This window comes from Choloepus didactylus, chromosome 3 (genome assembly GCF_015220235.1).
Source record: "Choloepus didactylus isolate mChoDid1 chromosome 3, mChoDid1.pri, whole genome shotgun sequence".
NCBI classification, from domain to species: domain Eukaryota; kingdom Metazoa; phylum Chordata; class Mammalia; order Pilosa; family Megalonychidae; genus Choloepus; species Choloepus didactylus.
Window position 1 is genome coordinate 161563842 of NC_051309.1, and position 25149 is coordinate 161588990.

A 25149-nucleotide genomic window follows, 5' to 3' on the forward strand; every position below is an offset into this window, starting at 1 on the left:
ATGAATGTGAGGTTGCTGATTTCATCTTGTCCCCTGCTTCTCTGACCTGGCTTTGGTATAATACATTATATGACACAGGGAAGTAATATTCTGGGTGAGGAAATTGGGTGGAGGTGCTTTCTAACAGCAACTGAACTATATATATACATAAATTTATATATATATCAAAAAAGAAACCTCAAGAAATTGAAGTAAAACAACTTCATTTCTTGCTGTTTTTTCATCTCCAGATGCAGATGACTTCAACATATGTCTAGGCATCATTTTAATGATTGATCTAAAACTGATGTTGCTTTCCTATACATTTTTCCAAGGTTGCTCTGGGAGAACAGTTGATGTTTTTCTCCTTGTTGGGAAAGAAGAATGAAGTATGAGAAAACAGGAAATTAGGTATGTCTAAGTGCCAAATGTTAAGTTTCCATGAATGTTTTCTTCATGATTACTGTAGAATTGGTGATTAATGCTACAGAATGTGTTAGGTATATTTCAAATAATGGCATGAACTAAAAGAATAAAAGATAGTCTTCCAAAAGGGAGACATAAGCTTTTCTCTGAATGGAAAAATCATGTTTGAAATGCCTGTGTGAAATATATAAGGTACAATATTTCCATTTGGGAACAGAAGAATATTTAACAGGTTAAGAAAAAGAAAAATAAGCTAAGTAAAATAACTACAAGGAATTGTTATTTAGTAAATAAAAAATAGATTTAAATTTCCAAAGGACCCCCCCACCCCCACCCCATATCAGCTTTAGAAAACATAAAAACAGATTAACACTGAATTTTAAGAATTTATGCATTTATGAATATTTAAAATTGTCTTTCAGCCAAAACAGAGTCTTAAGGAGATCCCTCAAAATAGGTAATGTTCAGGATTTTCCATGTAAATCATTGAATGTAAGGTCTGCAGTATTAACGCTGCGATTTTAAACAGTCACTCAGTGCAAATGTGTAGCCTGGGTCCAACTAGAATAACTGTTCCAATTCAGATTTACTTTTGACATCATGTTATGGATAAATACATACTGAAAAATAAACCCAAAGAACTACAGTAATACCTAAAAAGTTATACCTAACTTTTGTAAACTATGTTTGTGGGTAACTGTTCAGTTCTCCCAAATGGCTGATACATTTCATTTTGAATGTATCAGTGTTAATTTTGAGTTGGTAGAGATAACCTAACAAACTACCATTGTGTTTGGTACTAAAATTTCAATAAAATTACTGAAATGGAAAAAAAAAATTGTCTTTCAATATTTGCCCCTTTACAATTTTTGGCAGATACTTTTCTCCTTTAGCGATTTGTGATACTTTTTTGGTATTATCAAATCCCATTAAAACAATAGTTATCATAAAGTGTATTCAGTGTCATGGATATAAGACTAATACAGAACATCCGCTTAAATTCTTGAGTTTAAAGTACTGCCAGAGAAGTTATTATTCAAAAGATTTGAAGTTCCTAACAAATCTCCTTTGAGACTTCCCTGAGAATGAAAATTTAGATCATTTGGATAGAAATATCAAAACATATTTTCATTGACTCAGTATGACTCCATTTGTTACAGCTGATACGGAGAAGCCACACGCATTCTCACTCATGGATAAAGTAGGCAAATGCCCACAGAGCCTGGCTGGATTGGCCCAGAGAAAGGGACATGGCTCACAGCTATCCTCCAGTTGAAGCACATGCCCCAAGCTTTGACAAAGCTCCGCCAGAGATGCTTTTGGTCGGGGGTGGTGGGGGATGCATTTGTGTCCCAGCATGTGAGCCGCAGACCCCTTGGAGAGTTACTGAAAAAACATCCTACTAAATAAAAGAAAGCACAGTTACTATTATGTGGGATTTTGATAGTTTTTTTAAAGTTAGAAAGGGTCCTCATACTGAAAACGATGTTGGGACTTTACACAGAGATTTTTGTAAAATTAGAACATTATTTAGGACAATAAACATAATTTCTGTTGTGTCTTGGTGGCTGGTATGGTAAGTACTGGAATCTGAGCAAGGGGGATCCCTTGGATAATCCATTCAACTGATGGTGTCAAGCTGTGGTGACCTGAGTCTACAAAGCTTCTCTGTTCTCTGGGTGCTGAAGTCATTCTTCATCTCCTTTCCTACAGACACCTTGCAAACCCAAGACTTAAAGACCTGTTTGAGGATGGTGAAAAGATTTTTTTTCTAAATGCTTCCCGGCAAAGATGGCCTGGGTAAAACTATTTACAAGGGATTCATATTGATAGCATTGAACCAATGCTTCCTGACTGTGGGCTCCTGTAATTTGTACCAGCTGCACCTCTGACTCTCTACCCCAGACCATCCATTTAAACAACACAGCCCCTTTCTTTTACATAAAATCCATTCCACTTTTTCTTTGGACTATGTTTTCTTAAAATATACAGTTTATGTTTATTATAGTTTGAGTTTTTCTGAAATTCTTCAATCTCTTGGGTTATATTACTTCCAAGGCCATTATAATTTATTTTACCATTTTTGTGATGTATAATATATCTACAGAAAAGTACAGTTATTGTAATTGTATACCCTGGTAAGTTTTCTTAAACTGAACACATTCATGGAATCAGCAGTGGATCAAAAAGCAAAAAAAAAAAATTATTTCCCAGAAGCCCACCTTACTCCTTTCCAATCACTAACCACCCACCCAAGGGTAAACAATATTTTTACTTCTGACAACATAGAATAGAATAGTTTTGTTGAGGTCATGATAGTTTGATTCTTCAGAAGTTTGTTTCTAGATGGCTGTGTTGGTTTCAGCCTTGCTATTGACCCCTGTGTTGCCTTTAGATAGGGTATTGCCTGAGGAGGGTCTACACAAAACTAAACTGCTCCAATATGGGGGAATGCTCTGGGCAATGAAGATGCAGGTAGAAAGGTGGAGCGTAGCGGGGAGTGGGAGTCATGGAGAGGGCTGGGAAAGAACCCAGAAAAAGTGTATGGGCAGAGACCAAAGAAAAACTTCTCTTTCTTCCCACCTGTGGTGGTTTGAAGCTGTATGTAACTCAGAAAAGTATGTTCTGAAAGTTAATCCATTCCTGTGGGTGTGGATTCTAAGTAGGCTCTTTTGGTAAGTAGGATCTTAAGTTAAGATGTGACCCACCTCATTCAGGGTGGCTCTTAATCCTCTTACTGGAGTCCTTTATAACAGAATGAAATTCAGATAAAAAGTAGAAGCCACTGGAGCAAGAAACTGAAAGCAACAATACTGGGAAGAGAAAGGAGAGACCAGCAGACACATCCATGTGCCTTGCCATGTGACATGGGAGTCCAGGATCACCAGCAGCCAGTCTTCAGGAAGATGGTATCATCTTAATGATGCCTTGATTTGGACATTTTCACAGCCTCAGAACTCTAAGCTTGTAACCTAATTAATTCCCATTGTAAAAGCCAATGCATTTCATGACGTCTGCTTGGGGCACCTTAGCAAACACCACTTTTGCTTAGGGAAAGGCCAGGGAAAAGCATTCTCATTTCTTTTTGCAACTTTCCTCTTCACATCTCTGTATGGTTTATTGTTGACTTCGTTATTTGTGCTTATTGAGGAAGATGAAGTGTTGCTTTCAGTACAAAATATCTTGTTGCGTATTAAAGACATAAACACTGAGGTTTATAAGAACATTGTTGTCACATGAGTATTTTATTTTAGTGTATTTCCAAGGCATGTCTTTTTCAGGGCTGGACAGGGCTCATATTTTCAGTTCTCCAACAGATCATTAGTCGCCAAAGTGAGGTACAACACCGGTCAAAGCATCGGGATTGCATTATTAATGAGAGGGCAGAGGGTGAGTAGGAACTGATGTCCCCAGGTGTGGATTCCTAATGACCAGTAAGAACTGCTGAGAAAAGGCACTGAGTAACGTAGAGGAACACCCACCAGCTCTCACTTGCTAAGGGCTGAAGTAATTCTCTTGTTTTTTTCCTCTTTCTTTAAGGAGCACCAGTCTAGAAGTCTCTTTCCTAAAGGGGGAAGTAGTCTGAAGCAGTGGTGATTTACTTAACTTAAGCACAGACTTAGGGCCATACCTTCTTTTATTTTATCCCTAGCACAGTTCTTGGAAGGTCCTTTTCAGAGAATATCGTGAATTAAGGAAACTCTTCAAAAACTCCAAGGTGCTTTTCCTCTCTTACATTTGAGACAAGGACAACCCCTGACCCCATTCACACACCTCCCTTTCCAAATATGACCGTGGTCTCAGGTGTCAGCTCATGTAATTATGCAAGGCAACTAAAGGGAGCTATTGTCTCTCCTGCCGGTTTCACTTTTACATGGTCCCTTGTGTTCTTCCCAGCTGAGCTAGGGCTTGGATTGGGGCCCTGGAAGACGAAGAGCTATGTGATACTGGAGCCTTACTGCTCAGTTCTTCCACACATGCAAGAAAAAGGCCCTAACTACCAGCTGGAAGTTGGTTTGGATATCCTGTGAGACCTCCATAGTCCCAAGGCTGGGAATGAAAAATCCCTAAGGTGTTAGGTCTGGGATTTTCTCTTTGGGTCTGTTCTGAGCCCTGAAAAGCTAATGGAGACTCACATAAAAAGAATGTCTGGATGATAGCCATATTTACAGTTAGTCTTACATCCTGCTTTCTTTTCTTGAGCTTCAGTTCTCTTTGTCTACTCATTTTTTATCCATATTTAGTCTTTTTTTTTTCTTTTAATTTTTGTCCCTATTTAAATTACTCTAACTCTTATGCCCCATAGATTTCTTTTGACTTGTGGTCTGACTGTTCACCTGACATTCAGTTTAGGTTTTAAATTTTTTTTGGATCTGCCAAAACTTGAGCTTGCTGTTTGGCAGTCCTGGTTTCTATATGCTAGCTACTCTCAGGAAGGACAGTTCGTGCTTTGGGTTTAGCCCTGGGCTCTTCCTCTCCCTCCTCACTTGTTTCTCTTCCATCTGTGCCATTTTACTGATTAATAATGAGAAATGGAAATATTGGGTTTACTGGTGTGCTTATTTTGTCCCACTGGTTTTATTCCCTGTGAATTAAAGAAAATGTGCATAGTGAACATGGAATTGGACATAGGGGAGACAAGTATTTTTAGATTGTTTGATGGCAGGAGGCTAATGTACGTAAGCCACACACCTCTGAAACAGCAAACTTCTTTCCCCTTGGATCATATGTTCTGCTTGGGAATCCTTCCTCCATCATGGATGGTGCTGAGGTTATGCATGTTCTATGGCACTCAGGGGCCCTCCTTTTCCAGGCCCCATGCAGGTGTTTTACATGGAAAAACTATGGCTTGAAAAGTTCCTCATCCTTCTTCTCAAGTTGTCCTTGTTTCTCTGCTTTCTTTTCCTGCTGCTTTAATGATGCATTTCTGTACTTCTCTCCTTTTCTCATATTCTTATCTCTTGTAGCTTCTCTCTTTCTTCATCTCCTGTGCTTTGCTGTATTTTCCTGGCTCTGCACCTGCCTCTCCATCCTCCCATGTTCTGCTTCTGTTTTCCTATGCTGGAGGGGCTATTCATTGGCCACAGGAAACTGGATCGTCATTGGTGAGTAAAGACTGATATCCTGCAGATTCTATTTCTTTAGCATTTCCTAGAAAGAGAAAAGGGTGGTCTGCATTATTCCTTAATATCCCTTCCTTCAGCAATGTGGTAGGGACCATGGCACATCAAAGGTTTTGGACAGCCTCAGCTAATTGTCAGTCACGTTAGTGACCCTTAAAAATGCCACTTTGGAGTTTTTAATGTATTACTTATAGTTAGTTTTAGACAATAACATTTACCTTTAAAAAAATGAATCCCTTTAATTTTACCAAAGAAGGGATGGGCTCTCCTTAATTAGTCTCTTTAGGATTTGCTGTTAACAGCGTTTTTCTGGTTTTCTGAGTAAATGAGTAATTAGGAAATCGGTAAATCTCAAGCCTGATGGAAAAAATGAACCCAAGAAGAATTGAAGATAATGACATCATTATCTTTTGTGTTTAGTCCAAATCCCGCATGTTCATTAACTAAAATGACTAAAATGAAGGCGATATAAATGAATGAAATCAGAATGAAAAGTTGGCAAGGTAGAGTATTTTAAAATAAAACCTTTGTTTTCATTTTTAACACTGTGAATTAACTCCAATTAGCTGTTTACCACATGTTGCCAAGTAGAACTCTTACTACAACTGTTTTAATGAGCAACAGATTAATTTGTAAGTATCAATTTTTTCCCCCAAGGAGAGTCGAAGAGTGTGTTTTTGGTTGGTTTATTATTCCCCCTGCAGTCTAGCTTATACTGATTTACAGTACTCAGATCCTTGCTACTCAAAGTGGGTTTGTGGAACAGTAGCACAGGTATCACCAGGGAAATAGGCAGAAATGCAGAAATTCAGGCCTCACCCCAGGCCTGCTCAATCAGAATCTGCATTTCAACAAGATCTGCAGGCAATCACTGTGAACATTAAAGTTCGAGAGACATTGACTAGAAGATCTTTAATCCCCAAATTACTGCAGAGGTAAACTTTAGTCTATCCCTCATGAAATTAACTCAACTTCTGGTTAGTGGAATTGAAACTAATAAACTTTTATCCAATTTCATTTCTATTTATGAGTTAAATTTTACTGTTTTGGTTTTACTTTAAATTTTTATCATACACTATCTATGCCATAGACTTGAATTTTCCATTTTAGAGAAAAATGTCTATTAAAAGCTGAAGTCATACACAAATCCTCTTTCAATCTGTTCAGTATGGCTGGACTTTATCCATAAGATTCTGTTTGAGGGAGGTTTTGACATCTTGGCATACCCTTTTCTTTGGAGTATTATATTCTTCCCTCTAATTGTTTGTTGGATTATTACTCTTGCCCTCAGTAGAATTCTATGTTTCATGCTTTTATTTCCTAAATTAGAGATTTCCCAACAGAAGTCTCTTAAACTTAGAGAATTCTTCTGACACAATATGTACTTGATTATATTTGGAACATATTTAATGAATTAGAAGTTTCTTAAATACTATAAAACATTCAAATACCACTTTCAGATTTTGGCACAAATAAAAGTGAATTTGTAGGATAGCAGGAGAAAGAACAACCCTGCTTATCATCATACACTTTAGGTTCCTTGTATCTGCCTTAGCTTTTATCTTTGTGCTCTAAACATCAGCTTAAATGTAAAAACATTTGTAAGCCGAAAACTGTAAGACAAAATAAAAATAGTACAAATCCCATTTGCCTGACCTCCCTGTAAAAGAACAATGTATTGATTAGTCTAGGAATCCATATTTTCTCTTTAAAGATACCCAATATTGAGGCAATGTGGTGGGCATCCTTGAACCTATTTACTTATAAATACCCCCCAAGGCATAAAGAGTTCAGGATTGTCACTTTATAAAAATAAACATGTTTTGGACATGAACTTATCTGTGGATGAATCTCACATTATTGAGAAATTAGAATATGAATTTTGAAGGCAAACATTTTTGGTCTGTTTTGTTCACTCTTGTATTCTCCAGCACCTAGAACAGAACATAGGCAATAAGTGCTTTTGAATGAATGAATAAACAAATGAACTTAAAAATGCAGTCTTTTTCAGAATTCAGTGGTTGAGATTCACTCCTTATTGTTAACCTCTTGCCCAAACTGTCTTTGAGTAATGATTCTCACTAGAAACAAGGTCTACTTCAAGTCTTATCTAAGTAATTAAATAATAGAAGCTAGAAATCATCACTATTATTGGAAGTTCTGTGTAAGAATGGGCCCAACAAAATGCTTCTGGGGAAGTCACAGACATAACTAGCGCCCATTTTCCAGGCGTCACCTATCCCCATCTCCCCTTTTCTATTGTGTACAGATGTTTCAATAAGTTTCCATTCTGTTCTGCAGCCCTGGGGGATGTTGGGTCTGAGGGAGTTGCCTGCCTTGAACCCCCTTGCTTGTCAGGGCAGGAACCCTCAGTGGGAAGGCACTCTCCCCTGGGGTTGCATAAATACCTGTCCTCAAACAGCACAGGCATCTCTTTCCCACCTGAAGTGGGGCATGCAAGCCGTCATCCACTGATACCCGAGCAGCTGGCCTTGCTGGTACTCTTTTGGACACTTGGTGCTGTGTAAAGAATAGGGCAGTCATTTGCTGAAAGTTTCTGTTGTGCCTGAGCCTGTGTTCCCACGATGCACCAAATAGCAACTCACTCCACAAGTGCCCAGATTACCTATAGCTCATTTCTTACACGGCCTTTATCTGCGATGGAGTCACAGCTGAAGAGCTTCTTGCCTAAAGTGGCCTCTTCTTCCCATTCCTTCATCCAGACTTATCACATCAACTTCCAGTAACAAAGTTGTTGCTCTGAGGGACCCTTCCATTTCCCTCCTCTCACTCTCCTGGCTCTGAGAGGGAGCCTGCTGTCCCTCTTAACTTCAGTTCTGATACCCTTCTCTCTGCCTGTTTGGCTGGTGGCATGGCTGGCTGCTAAATTTATCCGATGGGCCCATGACCCAAAACATTCTCTCCCTTTTCTTCTAAGGGTGAGTGCACTCCCTGATGGTGGTGTGGTGTGCATACAGGCAGAAACGCAGCGAAGGAATGACCTTTTCCCTTTAGGGGAATCTTTGGGGTCAGGGTAACTTCTGTTCTCCGCCATATGCCTTCTGTGCCCCAGTGGTCCAGGAAGAAACCTGGTCTTCTCGCACACTCACTGTGTGAGAAGGGGTTCATTATTTTAAATTTTATTTTATAATTTTAAAAGAAAAGGACGTGCTATTGTTCTCTACTTCATTTTACTGCAAAATTACAGTTTTCTGGGTATGTGGGTATGTGATGATCAACTCCACATTTTTTGTGGCCTGGTCTAGGAGCCATACCACCCTGTCTAATTAATTCCTATGGGGAAATACATTATATTTAAAAACCATGACCTGGTAATGAACTTTCATAACCTCATGAGTAGGAAACTGTAATATATATAAAAACATTTTTATAATCTAAAATCATAAAAAACCATTTGAAAGAATCAGAGCAAATGATGATCATTCCTTAAGCCATTATAAAAGCAATTGCTTACTAATCTAACCATTAGTAAAAACAAACTGTTCATAATCTTTAACATGAGGTACACTCACAAGCCAAGTGTGTATGTGGAAAAAACAAAGCAGAGTAGCAAACAGATGTGGGCCCTACAGTCAGAATCCCAATTCTGCCACTTACAACTTGTATGATATTAGCAAGATACTTTACCCCTTGGTGTGCCTCATTTTTTCATCTGTAATAAGATAGGTAACAATATCACCTAATTGATAGAATTATTGTAAGGATTGAAGAAAATAATGCATGTAAAATGTTAGTACAGTGATTGTCGTGCATTCAGTGCTAAGTATCAGTTCCTATTGCCTTACTCATATTGCTACTTTTTATGTTTATTTAAAAACTCAACTGCTTTTGAATGATTCTAAAAATCAACATGATGTTAAGCTATGTTGAAAGAGAGTTTTATATCATGTGCTCTATGAAGCCCCTGTATGAGAGTGAGTTGCTTAGCTAGAGAGGGAGCTCACCCTCCTTAGCATCCACATCGCTTTGCAATTTGTCCTTTTCCCTTTAATGCCACGTGTAACAGATGGCCCAGGAAAAGAAGTCAGGTATTTATGGGTGATGTATTATGTCCATACCTTACACATACCTTATAAGACATAAGGATCTACTAGTTATTTTCATTGTAATATTCCTAAAAGAGTAGGCTGCTGGTTTATCCTGATTTGGCAAATAAATAAAATTCATTTTAGGTAGCTTGTGACTTGTGGCAATACTACATCAATGGTGGGTCAAATACTACAACTCAAGCATTTTGGGTGCTGGTTTCAGGGGCAGATTCAAATGAAGACAGCTAGGAGATTAGGCTTAGAACTAATTTTGAGAAATAGTTCAGGCAAACATTGATATTAAGCCGGGCCTAGAATAATAGGCAGAGTTCAGTCAGGAGATGGATTCACACTAGTTACTATAACAGTGAGAATTTAATATAAGAATAGTTAATTATTAAAGAATGGAAAAGTGAAGAAGAGAACACTAAGGTATCTCCAAGGTAACACCTCTGGGGCTGGGAGGGACTGAAAGAACAGAAGAAAGAGCTTGGAGCTATTAAAACTTAAAATCTTAGCAAAGGGGCCAGTGGTGCTACAACACAGACCTCTGAGAAGGGGGTGGAGATTGCTGCTTGGCTGGTGTTGGTGCTTCTGTGTTCAGAGGAGGGACTTGATGGACGTGGGACCCAGATTTATAAAGAGGGGCAATGGCTGCTGCTGGTGTCTCTATGAGAGCCTGGTGACACTGGAAAAATCTGCAAGAAGGAATAAACTGCTGGATCAAAATTAACTGCCACTACCAGGGTGAATACAGGCAGTTCTGGTTGATATTGTTAGGAACAGAAAGCCTACAGGGAGTAAATAAGAAGCAGTCCCTTTTCCCTCCTCCAGGCTGTGGTATTCCTCTAGCATCTGTGTGAGAGCCAGAGAGCAAAAGAGAAATGTGATTTGCAGAGTCCTAGCCTCAGCATCACAGAGTAGAGTATAGAAAGATGGGTAGGGAGCTGAGAGACCATAGCATAGTATCTAGCATAAATAGGTCCATATAGTGGTGGGTGTGAGTGAAGTGAGGATGCAGAATCACTGGTTCCCTGAGATCTGTTTATCTTTCCTAGGACAAATGGGATACTACAGGTAGGATAATCAGGGAGACCATCTTTGGTGGAAAGCACGAGCCTTAAACGGTGCTGGGATTCAGGGGCAGTCTTGAGGGCACATCCCTGGAACTTAATATTCTGGTTGACAGCTTTACAGAATGCCGTAAACTACTGTTGGATTTTGCTGTCCCTGTTGAAATGACACAGAAGTTGAGGTGGGTGTGAGCCTGTCAGTGAGGCTCACCAGTGGCCACTGTGGCAGTGGAGCAGTCAGGGTGGGAAAGGGGGACTGAGAGCCCTTGTTGGTGCTTCTCATGTTTTGTGGAGACAGAAGCCAAAAGCCCAAGAGCCAGGTACAGGACACTTGTTTTACTTTAAAGCAGCTGAGTCATGCTTCAGAGAGCAAGAAGTGGGGTAGGGGTGGGGTGGAGAAGGGGAGAGAGGGAGAGAGATTGAGAGAGAGAGGAGGGGGGAGGGAGGGAGGGGGAGAGAGAGAAGAAAGAGTGGTGATGGAAGGGAGAGAGAATCCTTTCAGTACTATGTATCTTGACTAAGAGAACATACAGAGCATACACAGCCCTCATGTCATGTAAAACTTCATTATGGAAAACTCTCACTTATTATTCTCCCTAGACTCTGAGTCAATCAGAGAATCCATGGTGCAGAGTGTGGCTCCAGAGCAAGTTAGTGCCTTGATTTTCTTGGGCCGACATTCATGGATCTCTACAATCTGACTCTTCCGGTGTTACGGACTACCATTCCCTGCCAACATTGCAATCACCTGTGGAACACTGTAGACAATACCAGTTCTAGACCCTAAGCAGACCAATTAAATCAGAGCATTTGGAAGTGGGCACAGGCATTGGTATTTTTATAAAGCTGCCCATGCGACTGTAATGTCAGCTGGGTTTGTGAACCATGTGCTGTGAGAATTCTATACCCCAAATAGTCTGGTCTATTTTCAAAACAATTCAATTCAATTCAACATTTTAGTCACTTATTGTTTACCTGGCATGATGGGTGCTGGTGATATAGTAATGGAGACCAAGACATACATATATGTGATTCAGTCAGATAAGTACTATCACATGAAATAGTTAGCTAGGGACAAGGAGGGCGATTAACTCCAGTGGGGTGTGTCTGAGAGAGAAACCTTTACAGAGCAGGTGGCATTGAGTCTTCTTGGAGAATAAATATTTTACAAAGACACTGAAGGAGAATAAATATTTTACAAAGACACTGAAGTATGAAAGAGCATGATATGTTCTTTGGTGATGATAATAGTTTGTATGACCAGAAAATTGGTTGAATTAGGTGAAAGGCTAGAAATGAGATAAAAAAGGAAAGTGGGAACCACACTGGAAAGGATCTTGAATTCAACGTTAATTGAACATCCACTTGAGTCCAAGCATAGCACTATGTTCTGAAGGTACAAAAATGAATAAAGTCAGTAGCCATTTTCTGGACTCTCTGAGTTATATGGATGAGGCAGATATGAGATTGTGTAGGAAGCATTGCAGGCAGAGAGAATAACATGAAAAAAAAAACAGAGGCATGAAAATGCCTAGGGATTTCAAGGAACAGTGATAATCCAGCACTGCTGGATGTATGATAGGGATAACTGGAAATAAAACTTTACGTGCAGGCTGAATTAGGCTGATAGGGCATTGTGTGCAATATTAAGTGTGGATTTTACACTATAATTTATCAAGGGGCTACGAGGATTTTAAAGTGGGAATTAACATGGTTCATATCTGATACACAACTGAGAACTTCCTTGGTAGTATATGAATTGTGATATGGGGGATAGCTGGGGAGAGACACTGGAGACCAAAAGACCAGGGAATTATTAAAGTGGTCCAGGTAAGAGGTTTTCTGATCTAAGATAGCTAAGTTCTGTCATTGTTTTAGTGTCCTGGCTGCTAAAGCAAATACCTTGCAATGAGTTGGCTTAAACAATAGGGATTTATTGGCTACAGTTTTGAGGCTAGGAGAAGTCCAAAATCAAGGTGTCATCAAGGCAACACTTTCTCCCAGAAGGCTGTGGCATTCTGGGGCTTGCTGCCAGCAATCCTCTGTCCTTGGCTTCTCTGTCATATGACAGTGCACATGGCTGCCTTTCCTGGCTTCTGCCTTCTCTTCTGGTGACTTTCCGCTTTGGCTGCTCTCTTTCTCTGGCTTTCAGCTTCTGGCTTTCTCTCTTTCTGGGGCCCTCCCTATAAGGCCTTCAGTAATAGGATTAAGATCCATCCTGATTCAATTTGGGCCACCCCTCAGCTGACGTAACCTCATCAAAAGGTCCTATTTACAAGGGGTTCACACCCACAGGACTGGATTAAATTTAAGAACATGTTTTTCTGGGGTACATAGCTCCAAATCACTGTAGTCATCAATGGGTGTCATTTTGGGGGTTGGGGAAAACAGGGATGGGATTTTTTTTTTCCTTTGCTTGTTTTTTGGTTGAGAGGAAGGAGGACACCTTGAATTTGAGTTATCTGCTATATCCAGCTGGAACTGGACAGTTGAAAATAAGCATCTATAGTATGGAGATTTGTCTAGATTAGAAATGCAAACCTAATGTCAGCAGCTGGTAGGGGATAGGTAAAGTCAAGAAAATGACCAGAGATGAACTGAGTTCTGGGGAAAATCAACATTTGGAGATGTGCAAAAGAAAGAAACAGACGGAGACTAGAAGTGGAGGAAAATCAGAGGGAATCAATATTTCACAGTTTTAGACTCAAGACCCTGGAGAGACAATGATTTCAAGAAGAATGAATTAGTCAACAGTGTCATATGTTTCGAAGACACACTTCTAGACTATGTTCCTTAGGGGAGGGACCATATATGTGTTTGACACATATTAGGTGCTTGATAAATACTTGTAGGAATGAATGAAGGGATGTAGATTCTGGGTTTGCCTTGAGAGATGCAGACTACTCCTGTTTGCCAGTTTATTTTTGCGTGCATATGGGACTAATTATTATTCAAAATGTAACTCACATTAAATATGGATATTTCTCTGGTTTTCAAAGAATAGAGACAAAATTAATCTAAAAGGAACATCATATTATTCTAATTAAAAACGAGCATTATTCTGTATGAAAAAGGTTTTTTTCTTTCATTTTCAAATAAATGATATATTGTGCATTAAAAAAATGGAAGATGAATTACCACATACTTAATTTCCTATGGCACCAGAAGTATGTTCCTTTTGACCTTTACAAGTTACAGTCAAAAGTTAATTCAATTTTCCCACTAAAGACTATTAAGGTTCTGAGGCAAGGATTCAGGTTGTATTCAGAAAGACTTGAATAAGTTTAAAGTAGGTTAAACAGCATTTACTACTCATTTTTAAAAATGTTCCTAATATACTGAGACTTTTTCCCTAATATTTTCATAGTCCATCCTCTAACAAAATTTAATCCTATTAGGTGATCAGATGCTATATTAACTTGAGAGTAGCCAAATCTCTTTCAAGAAGCATAAAGAAATCATTTAAAAATCCTTAAAAAAGTCACTTGAAAGAAATTTAAGTTTTGCATTAAAGAATCTTCAAAACTGCTACAAATGTAAATATGTCCTAAATCTCCACTAATTTGTACACTTCTAATTTGCAATTTTGTATCCACATGCAATAGGGTGATAGTTTTATGTGCTTTTTGAGAGACAGGTTCATGAAGGTAATTAATAGACTGGAATTTTAGTTGGCTTATATAAACTAATTCAGAGTAAATTCTCTTTTCAAATATTACTTATACACATAAACTGCTAATTATAGATCAGTGTGGAATACAGAAGGCATTGTTTTATTCGTGGTTTGAGCTACTATCTTAGGTTAGTTTCTCCAGAAGCAAGAGAGGAGGATTTGTGGCCAAGTGGTTTATTAAGGAGGTACTTCCAAAAGAAGCTGGAAAGGGAGCAGGGAAAGCTGAGCAGGGAAGTGGGGAGGCCAAGAGAGAATGGGATTTCAGGCAGAGGCTTTCCTGTCTTCAGCCAGATCCCACAAGGGAGCTCTGGAATATAAATCACACCTCAGAGAGCCTTAACCCCAGGACAGGAGGCTGCACAGTCCTTGTCCAGCAGCAGCTAGTCATTTGCTAAGGGCTGGGTTGGGGGTAGGGGACCGCAGGGAAGTGAAGGGGTATAAAATCCCAGGAACTTCTTTTTGCTGTAAGTAAACAAAGCAGTGCTTCCGGCATTATGACAGACCTCTGAAAAATCTCAGGTGTTGGCCATTGGAAGCAAAACTGGTAATTGTGGGGGTGAGGGATGGGGTGGCACAGAAATGATGAAAAGGATTTGAGGTGATCTGGATGGAGAACTAACAATAAGCTACAGGTATTTTATGTAGTTAAAACCCAATTTCTTTGAAAAAGAAGTTTTCAAGTTTCACTAATTTTGGCTCAGTTTCTGATCCAAAAGTCTACACAAATGAGGTTTTATGTAACTGCTTATAGTCCTTTTGTTGCTTAGTTGAGTTACTGAGTTAAATATGTCATCTTTTCTCTCTTGACAAAACCAGGTAGAAATGCATTTGGAAATACACTAACTTGCTAGAAGGAAATGCTCTTCAATACTCCCTTTTTATTTAGAGTCTTCCTTCCTGTCCTAGCATAAACTATTCCACGTGACGTGTTTCCTTAGTAGAAATAGGTATGTGATTGACCAAAATAACTTCCATAACGCATTTGACAAGAGATCATTTTTCTTGTTCAGAAGACTTTTCCAGATCCACAGAAAGTGTGTTTGTTTTTGTTCAAGGCTCACGTTATTCTTACCACTGCTTTGCTAAGATATTTGCTCATGCAAAGATTAAAAAAGCCATAGAAGTGGATATGGTGTTGTTTTAGATCAAAAATTCTTGACAGAAATTTCTAAATCATTAGTTTCTCCTTATTAAGAATATGAGAAGTTATTTGGTGAAAATTATTTGGAGTAATTTCTGGGAAGATTAAAAGTTGTTTAAACTATGTGTTCAATTTGCTTTTGTGGCAAGGGTGATATTCTGAGATTCAGTTCCCTCTGAAAAATTCAAACTTTGATGGGAGAAAGTATCATGCCAGAGATCTTAAAGTAATAGCTACTATTTGTTACTCCAACCGAGGGCACTTGTGGATTTCAAACACTTCATTACTGCATTGCCAAGTCATGGTCTTCAGGCAAACTATATTGCATACTGACAGCCATTTCCATCTCAGAACGAACGGCATGGAAATATTCTCCTGTCTTTAATTACAAAAAAAAAAAAAAGGAACCTAAAATCATGGCTGATTTACCTTTCAGAGCAATTGGACAATGCCTTCTGGGTGTGACATTCCTTCCCGACACACTTATCTGTTTCCTCCATTTATCCAGGCATTTGTAGAAGGGAGACAGAAGTAAAGTGGATTCAATCTCCTGGAAACATCCCTTGACTGAGCTATCAACCAGTGGTTGGTGAAGGTAATTTAATTACTTATTTAAAGCAGTAATTTTTTTGTGTCTGTAACTGTTTTTCCTCACTTTCAAATGTTGGCAAATCATCTTTCTAAAAATGAGTTAAAAATACATTAATACTCATACCCCATGTATTGCCAAAAAAGTAGGTATGGAGTAAAGTATTTAGGGATAAGGTGGAATTGAGTCCATTGTAAAGAAACAAAGGAGGCAGAAAGAGAAAATGCTACTGGGTATCTGAGATGAGTGGTTTATTTCCCTTGAGTAGTTAATTTAACTTCAAATTTCCTGGCAGTTAAGGTGAAGGAAAAGCACATTATGACATCTCTTCTCATTTGCTCTCAATATCAGATCATTTTGACCCAGAGCAAAGGGTCACAAGCTTGAAGGAACTTGGTCCAGTTTGTCTCCATCAATTCTGTCCTTTCCTTTCCAACTTCCAGTCAGAAATCACACATTTCAGAGGAAAATTTTATATGGTAAATATATATCATCTAAACACTGAAAGAATGAGACCCAGAAATGATGTGACAATTGAAAAATGTGTGCAGTAATGGAAATGGGTTTAGACTGCCCTCCCCACCTTGGACCATCATATTTGATGACGTTTTTACTTTCATAGTGGAGTGAAAATGGTGTTAAAAACAAAGGCTACCTTGTAGTTTGGGGAGCCAGGCTGAGGCAACCATTGTTTTCCTTCTGTCTTTTGCCTCCTTCTTCATTCCTTTTGACCTAAGTAGCATTCTTTTTTATTACTGTTATATTTTTAATGATTTTTAGGTTTACAGAAAAATCATGCAGAAAATATAGAGCTCCCATATACCTCCCTTCCTATTATTAACACATTGCATTAGTGTGGAAACTTTGTTACAATTGGTGAAACAATATTATTATAAGTACACTATTAACCATAGTTCATAGTTTACATTATGGTTCACTATTTTTGTTGTACAGTTCTATTTATTCTCATTTTTATTCTAGTAACATATTACAACTGAAAAATTCCCCTTTTAACCACATTCACATATATAATTCAGTGGTGGTAATTACATTCACAATTTTGTGCTACCATCACCAACATCCATTATCAAAACTTTTCCATCAACCCAAACAGAAATTCTGTACTAATTAAGCATTAATTCTCCCTTCCCTACCCTCCAAAGCAGCCCCTGGTAACTTATATTCTAGTTTCCAACTCTGAATTTGCTTATTCTAATTATTTCGTTATCAGTGAGATCATACAATATTTGACCTTTTGAGTCTGGCTTATTTCACTCCACATAAATGTCTATAAGGTCCATCCAACTTGTCACATGTTTCAGGACTTCATTGCTTTTTACAGCTGAATAATATTCCATTGTGTGTGTGTGTGTATACACACACACACACATATTGTTTACCCATTCATGTGTTGATGGAATATGGGTTACTGTTTCAAATTAGTTAAGTTGGATTTTAAATTTGGGTCCTGGTGTAGGTCAGGTGTGGCACAATGGGAAGCTGAAGCCATAATGGGTAAGAAAAGATAGTGTGTTACTCCCAGGTCCTAGAGAGAGAGGAGTGTTATGAGTGATCAACAGGAAGTGCGATCAGCCCAGGTGGCTCAAGCAGCAGGTGGGGAGCACACAAGCAGAGTGAGATGGTTCTGTGGGCTTGTGCCTTAATTGTGGTCCAGGATGGCAGTTAGTAGATATCCTGCAGGAATCAATGATTGGTTAATTTAAAGCACATATGCATGAATAAAGAAAGAGACTAGTGTCCTGAGGGCAATGGGATGGTTAGCTTATCATTTGAGACCAGCTGTGGGTTTTGGGTGAGGTGTGTGGTGTGTGGTGTGGGTGGTAGCTGCAGGTGCAGGTTTGGGCTCTGGGGGAGTTTATGCCCCAGGATTGGAAATCTGCTTATTAACTTGAGCACAGGTCAATGTTGAGAAGTGGCTTAGACAAAGTAAGATGGATGCCTGCCACCGCACAAAACATTTTGATAGTTTTAAGAGCTGCTTCTACCTTTTAACAATTGTGAATAATGCTGCTATGGTATCAGTGTGCAAATATCTGTTTGAGTCTCTGTTTTCAATTCTTTAGGGTATAAACCTAGAAGTGGGATTGCTGGGTTATACGAGAATTCTATACTTAATTTTCTGAGAAATGGCAAACTGTTTTCCACAGTGGCTGCACTATTTTACATTTCCTCCAGCAATGAAGCAGGAGTTCCTATTTTTCCAGCTCTTCTCCAACCCTTGTTATTCCCCATTTTTTCAATAGTGGCCATTCTGGTGGGTGTGAAGTGGTATCTCATTATAGTTTAGATTTGCGTTTTACTAATTGCTAATGATGTTGAGCACCTTTTTCATATGTTTTTTTTTTTTTTTTTTGGCTATTTTGTGTATATATCATCTTTGGAGAACTGTCTAGTCATGTCTTTTGGCCATTTGTTAATTGGGTTGTTTGCCTTTTCATTGTTAAGTTGAAGGATTTCTTCAGATATTCTGGATCTTAAACCCTTATCAGATATGGGGTTTCCTAATATTTTATCACATTGTTTAAGTTGTCTTTTATTTTCATACTAAAGTCCTTGGATGCACAAAGTTTTTTAATTTTGATGAGGTCCCATTTGTTTATTTTATATTTTGTTGCTTGTGCTTTGGTTGTAAAGTCTAAGAAAACAATGCCTAACATGAGGCCAGAAGATGCTTCCTTATGTTTTCTTCTAGGAGTTTTATAGTTTCGGTTCTTCTATTTAGGTCCTTGATCCATTTTGAATTAATTTTTGTATTTGGTGTGAGGTAGGGGTCCTACTTCATTCTTTTGCATTCTGTTTGTTTGCAACAAACAGTTTTCCAGCACTGTTTGTTGAAGAGACTATTAGTTCCCCATTGAGTAGACTTGGCACACTTGTCAAAAGGCAATTGGCCGCAGATGTAAGGGTTTATTTCTGAACTCTCAATTCAATTCCATTGGTCTATATGGCTGTTCTTCTGCCAGTACTATGCTGTTTTGATTACCGTAGATTTTTTATATGGCTTAAAATCAGAAAGTGTGGTCCTCCAATTTCCTTCTGGTTTTTCAAAATGTTTTTCATTCTTCAGAGCCCTTTATCCATTTTGGTAAATTGAATTGTATATCCGAGTTTGGACATGTTCTTGCTTTTGATCCACGTTCGGGTGGGTATGGACCCATTGTAAATATGACCTCTTCAAGATGTTACTTCAATTAAGATGTGGTCCAACTAAATCAAGTTGAGCTTTAGTCTGGATTACTGAAGTCCTTTATAAAAAGAGCAAAGGTCAAATGGAGAGGAAGTCAGTAGCTGGAATCAGAGGACCAGGAAGAGAGAGAATATGCTGCCATGGACAGTGACACATGACAGAAAAGCCAAGGACCAAGGATCAGTGTCAGCCAGCCCCAGGACAACACAGTCTTCACAGAGGAAGCATTGCCTTCCTGAACCTTGATTTTGGACTTTGCGTCACCTTAAAAGGGAGCCAAAAAATTCCTGCTGTTTAACCTAACCCATTGTATGCTATTTTTTTTTTTTAGTAGCAAAGAAATGAAAGCACATTTCCATAGAAATTTGATGATTTCCTTTTCTGCAAAGAAGGCTGTTGGAATTTTGATTGGGATTGTGTTGATTCTGTAAATTTCTTTGGTAGAATTGACATCTTAACAATATTTAATCTTCCAAGTCATGAACATGGAAGGTCTTTCCATATTTAGATCTTCTTAGAATCTCTTTAGCAATGTTTTGAATTTACCTGTGTATAAATCCTTTACATCCTTGGTTAAATTTATTTCTAGAGATTTGATTCTTTAGTTGCTGTTGTGAATGGAATGTATTTCTTAGATACCTATTCAGATTGTTCAATACTGGTGTATAGAAACACTAGTGATGTCAGGGTATTGATTTGCCAGTTGATCCCTGGCAATTTGCTGAATTCATTTATTAGCTCTAGTAGCTTCATTCTGTGGTTTACAGGATTTTCTATATGTTGGATAATGTTATCTTCCAAAAGGGAAAGTTCTACTTCTTCTCTTACAATTTGAATGCCTTTTGTTGCTTTTCTGAATAACAGTGGTGACAGTGGGCATCCTGTCTCATTCCTGATCTTAGAGGGAAAGCTATCAGTCTTTCACTATTTAATATTATGTTAGCTGTGGGTTATTCATATATGCTTTTTATTAGGTTGATGAAATTTCCTTCTATTCCTAGTTTGTTGAGTGTTTTTATCAAGAAGTGCTCCTAGATTTTGTCAAGTGCCTTTTCTGTGTCAGTTGAGATGATCATGTAGGCTACTTCCTTTGTTCTATTAATGTGGTGTAATATATTAATTAACTTTCTTATGTTGACCCACCCTTGCATACTAGGGATAAATCCCACTTGACCATGGTATATAATTCTTTTATTATGCAGTTGGATTCAGTTTGCTGGTATATTGTTGAGGAATTTGCATCTATAATTATAAGGGATATTCATCTGTAGTTTTCTATTCTTGTGATATCTTTATCTAGCTTGGGTTACAATTAGTTAGAAAATGTTCCTTCCTCTTTAATTTTTTACAGAGTTTTGAACAGGATTGTTATGAATTCTTCTTGGACTATCTGGTAACATAGGATAGTTAGAAAATGTTCCTTCCTCTTTAATTTTTTACAGAATTTTGAACAGGATTGTTATGAATTCTTCTTAGGCTATTTGGTAACATTCATTGGTGAAGCTATCTAGTCCTGGGATTTTCTTAGTTGGGAGGATTTTTATTATTGAATCAATCTGTTTACTTGTTATTGGTCTATTGAGATCTATTTTCATCTTTGATCAGTGTAGGTTGCTTCTGTGTTTCGCATTTGTCCGTTTCATCTGAGTTATCTAATTTGTTGCCACAGAGTTGAATGAAGTATCCTCTTTTAATCCTTTTATTTCTGTAGGGCCCATAGTCGTGTCTCCCTTTTCATTTCTGATTTTAGTTATTTGTGTCCTCTCTCTTTTTTCTTTGTCAGTCTAGCAACAGATTTGTCAATTTTATTGATAATTTCAAAGAACCAAATTTTGATTTTGTTGATTCTATTTTTTATTCTCTACTTCATTTATATCCACTAATATTTTTTAATCTCATTCCTTCTGTTTGCTTTGGGTTTAACTTCCTCTTCTTTTTCTTTATCTTCCACTTGTTAGTTAGGTCTCTGATCTGAGATCTTTCTTTTTTATATTGTAAGGATTTAAAGTTATGTATTTCCCTCTAAGCACTGCCTTTACTGCATCCCATATGTTTTGGTATGTTGTGTTTACATTTTCATTTGCTTCTAGATATTTGCTAATTTCCTTTGTGATTTCTTCTTTGTTGTTTACAAGCACATTGTTTAATTTCTACATGTATGTCAATTTTCCATTGCTCCCTTAGTTATTGATTTCTAGCTTTATTCAATTATGGAATACATTGTATGGTTTCAATATTTTTTAATTTATTGAAACTTATTTTGTGACCTAATATATGGGCTATCCTGGAGAATGATTATTATGCATTAGAGAAGAATGTGATTTCTTCTGCTGTTGGGTGAAGTGTTTTATATATATATATGCACATATATATATCTGTTAGTTTTATATGTATGTATCTGTTAATTATAGTTGGTTTATAGTATCATTCATGTCTTCTGTTTCCTTATTTATCTTCTGTCTAGATGTTCTATCCATTAGTAAAAGTGGTACATCGAAGTCTCCACTGCTAATGTACAACTCCCTATTTCTTCATTCAAATATGTCAATATTTGCTTCATATATTTTGGGGATCTTCAATACCTGCACATATATTTATAATTGTTATGTCTCCTTGTTGAATTGACTTCTTTATTGTTATTTAGTGACCTTATTTTCCCCTCATAAGAGGTTTTTTTTTTCCTTTCTTTCTTTTTTTTTAACTTAAAAATCCGTTTCATTTGATATTATTACAGCTACCCCAGCTCTCTTTTGGTCATTATTTGCATGCTATTTTTTTTCCATCCTTTCACCCTCAGCTTACTTGTATCTTTGAAGTTAAGGTGAGTTTTTTGTGAACAGCTCATAGATGGGTCATGCTTTTTAATTCTGCTAATCTCTACCTCTTGAGAATTTAATCCATTTATATTTAAAGCAACTACTGATACCAGAGGACTTTTTTTTGCCATTTTCCTATTTGATCTTGTAGTTTTATACTCTTTTTGTCCTTCAAGTCTTCCATTATTCCATTAATGCCTCCTTCCATAATTATTTGATTTTTTGTATTGTACAATATTGAGTCACTTCTCATTTCTATCTGGATATATTTTTCTTGTTGTTACCATGAAGTTAAATTTTAACTTCCAAAATATATAATCGTATTTAATTTGATACAAACTTAACTTCAATAGTACACATATATACTCTTCCTAAATCCCTCTGTCCCCCCACCTTTTTTGTACTTGTCAAAATTTATATCTTTATACATTTGTATTTCCAAAGCCATAGATTTATCATTACTTTTTATGCATTTGCATTTCAGCACCAGTAGGGAATAAGAAGTAGACTTACATACAGTACAATAGTTCTGGCTTTTATAATTACTCATATGGCTACCTCTAGCAGAGGTGTTTATTTCTTTATGCTGCTTTGAATCACTGTCTAATGTACTTTCCCTTCAGGTTTAAGAACTCTGTTAGCAGTGCTTATTGGGCAGGTCTAGTGGTAATGTATTCCCTTAGCTTTTGTTTATTTGGGAATGTCTTAATCTATCCCTCAGTTTTGAAAGACCATCTTGCTGGATATAAAATTCTTGGTTGGCAGTTGTTTTCTTTCAGCACTTTGAGTATTTCCACCTACTGTCTTCTTGACTCCATGTTTTCTGATGAGAAATAGAAATTTAATGTAATTGGGACTCCCTTGTACCTAACACGCTGCTTTTCTCTTGTAGTTTTCAGAAGTCTCCTTGTCTTTGGCATTCAACAGTTGACTATTATATGGCTGTGTGTGGTTCTCTTTGAGTTTATCCTCTATGGGGTTTGAGCAGCTTCTTAAATATGCATAGTCATGTCTTTGATTAGATTTGTGAAGTTTTCTACATTATTTCTTTGAATATTCTTTGAATATTCCTTCTACTCTTTTCTCTCTTTCTTCTCCTCTGGGACTCACAAAGTGTATGTATTGGAATGCTTCATAATGTCACATGTCTCTTAGGCGCTGTTCACTTTTTTTAAACATTATTTTTTTTTCTTTTTGCTCCTCAGCCTAAATCATTTCAATTGTCTTCTCTTAAATTTGCTGACTCTTTCTTCTGCCAGCTCCATTCTGCCATTGAAACCCTCTAGGGAATTATTAATTTCATTTATTGTGATCTTCAACTCCAGTTTTTCTGTTGGTTCCTTTTTAAAATTTCTATCTATTTATTGAGAGTCTCATGTTATTCATTCATTGTTTTCCTGATATCCTTTAGTTCTTTCTTGGTGCCTTCCTTTATCTTCTTGAGCATATTGAATATAATTTTTAAAGCCTTTGTCCAGATGTCTGAAGTTTGGTCTTCTTTGTCAGTGGTTTCTGAATTTTTACTTATTTCTTTGGATAGGTCATCATCTCTGTTTCTTTATATGCATTATAATCTTTTGTTGTACACTGTACATTTTAATATTTAAAGTTTTATTTCTGGAATTTAGTCCCTGAGCTGTCTTAAGTTTTTATCTAGCTAGTGATATGACAAATTTCTTTGAGAGCCAAGTGCTAACAGAAACAAACAAATCAATGGCAAAAGCACCTTTCACAGCCTTTGTACATTGGCTTTCTGTTGACTGTTGCTGTCCTTCAGAATATGCCCTCCAATGGAGAAGAGGCAAAGTGCAGGGTTTTCCCCATCTTTTCTGAGCCTGCGTCTTGTCCTGGGCTTGTACTTATGTCCTTAGCAATTCCCTCTTTACAGGAATTTGAATGCCCCCTCTATTCCTATGAAATAGACTTTCTCCCCCACCCACCTATTCTCTATTGAATGCCCTAAAGCATGTCATTCTTTGCCCCAAGCTGCTTTGTCTTAATTGTTTACACTGTTTTAGGTGTCAGCAAGCTGCTTCTGCTTGCAGGGCAAGTTCTGGCAGGATGAGCTTGAGTTGAGTTTCTTGGTTCAGTCTTTCAGGCTGCCATCTAATAGACTGGCTCCAACATACAGGCAATTCATTATGTGCATAGGCTTTACTCTGCTTCCTGGAACATTGCCACACCATACTGTGGATGGGGTGGGGGAGGGACCAGCAAGGGCACTAGTAGCTTCTTCTACCATTTTAAAAATTGTATTTTCTTGATTCAGCACTTGCCCAGTTACTGCAACACTTCGTCTGTTTTCTGGAGTTTTGAGGAAGATGGCTCTGCTAGTTTGCTCTAGTTGTTCAATAATTCTGTGTGGGCATGGTACCCTGGGGTGTCTTACACCATCCTCTTCATCAACTGGAAGCCCAAGTCTTTCTTATTTCTCAGTTCCTTGTGATTTTTATGGATCTGAAGAAGGTGGTATTTTGAGTACCTCAGTATCTCTTCTATGGCCAGAATACATTTCACAATAGATAAATCATTGTCCCTTTTGAGAATCAATGTCCAAGAAGGCTAGTCCTTGACTTCTTGGTGCCACATAAGAATTTGAGGAGAAGGGATTAGGAAATGTTCATGGAATGTTTTAGAAATCTGGGGAAAATGTGCTGCATATCAAAGATATATCTATCTCTTGGGGATGTTATGAATTAAGTGAGACAATATGAAATATTTAGAGTTCCATGAAACATAAGCAGCATATGCATTTGAACCATTATGATTTATCTTATATGTAATTATAACAGCATTTTACTTCTTAATATATTTATTCACTTATTAACTTCCATAGTGGACTCTATGTGAACAGTCACTCAATAGTGGAAACTAAAAGAGAGAAAGAGCTTTAAAAAGTTTCCCAAGGAAATAGACAATCTTCCAATAAAAATTGTACCCCTTCTACATACCATCATGAGAGTATCTATTATGACTTATATTTTCCTTTATATGAGATGGGAGTTGGGAGAAGTGACAGTAAAGGGAAAGAGCAAAGAAAGAAAGTGGTCAGAGAGGTTTGTATTCAAGTTA

The 25149-nt window shown here is 37.6% G+C and overlaps 1 long non-coding RNA gene across 4 annotated transcripts in view; it reads left to right on the plus strand.

Annotated features, from left to right (window-relative positions):
- The window catches only part of LOC119529918, a 320458-nt gene that overhangs the window by 151351 nt on the left and 143958 nt on the right, over positions 1–25149 (plus strand). For all 4 annotated transcript variants that reach the window (XR_005215972.1, XR_005215973.1, XR_005215974.1 and 1 more), the window contains exons 2-3: positions 315–390; positions 15973–16059. This is a non-coding gene — a long non-coding RNA (uncharacterized LOC119529918). The remainder of the gene's footprint in view (positions 1–314; positions 391–15972; positions 16060–25149) is intronic.